The following is a 1108-nucleotide window of genomic DNA, read 5'->3' on the forward strand; positions in this document are numbered from 1 at the left end:
AGTAGGGGACAGCATGTGTATAGAGAGGTAGGGTGGACAACATGTTGTATGGAGAATAGGGTGGACAGCATGTTGTATGGAGAGGTGGGTGGACGCATTTGTATGAGGGAGGAAGGAAATGGACAGCATGTTGTATATGGAGAGGTAGGGATGGACAGCATGTTGTATGGAGAGGTAGGTGGACAACATGTTGTATGAGAGATAGGTGGACAACATGTTGTATGGAGAGGTAGGGATGGACAGCATGTTGTATGGAGAGGTAGGGTGGACAACATGTTGTATGGAGAGATAGGGTGGACACATGTTTGTATGGAGAGAGTAGGGTGGACAGCATGTTGTATGGAGAAGGTAAGGATGGACAAATGTTGTATGGAGAGTAGGGTGGACAGCATGTTGTATGGAGAGATAGGTGGGACAACATGTTGTATGGAGAGGTAGGGTGGACAACATGTTGTATGGAGAGGTAGGGTGGACAGGATGTTGTATAGAGAGGTAGGGTGGACAACATGTTGTATAGAGAGATAGGATGGACAGCATGTTGTATGGAGAGGAAGGATGGACAGCATGTTGTATGGAGAGGAAGGATGGACATGCAATAAATACACGTTTGTTCTTGCTTAGTCTTTAGCATACATTTTTTGAATTCAGTAAATGGCTGCAAAATTTTTCAAGGGATGCTGGGAGGAAAAAAAACATATCCCTGCTCTTTCCCCTCCCGTTTCTCAACCAAACAGGTTGATGGAAAAGGTTATCCTCAAATCCTTCTCCTCACTCACTCTCTGCTTTTGGAGATTCGTGCAAAGTAGGTCATTGTAAAGGAACCTCACACAGTGTTTCCTGCAGAGCCAGGCAGCCAGCTGACTGCAGCATTATGGGATGTGACTGTACGTTAAGCCCCACSACATCAAGCAACCCGAGCCTCCTGATAAAAGCTTGGCTCTGTGACAACAGAACAGAGAGAGAAGGGGGGGGGGGTGCTCAGTGAAAACACTAAAGGCCACGGGTACAAGTACAGGCCCTGAGTGGCTCTGTTCTGTTTAAACCCAAACAGAATCCACAGGGTCAGGGTGAGGCCAAGCTATCCGCCGGACCATCTGATTCACAGAGA

Source organism: Salvelinus sp. IW2-2015, unplaced genomic scaffold (assembly GCF_002910315.2).
Source record: "Salvelinus sp. IW2-2015 unplaced genomic scaffold, ASM291031v2 Un_scaffold5034, whole genome shotgun sequence".
Classification (NCBI taxonomy): Eukaryota; Metazoa; Chordata; class Actinopteri; order Salmoniformes; family Salmonidae; genus Salvelinus; species Salvelinus sp. IW2-2015.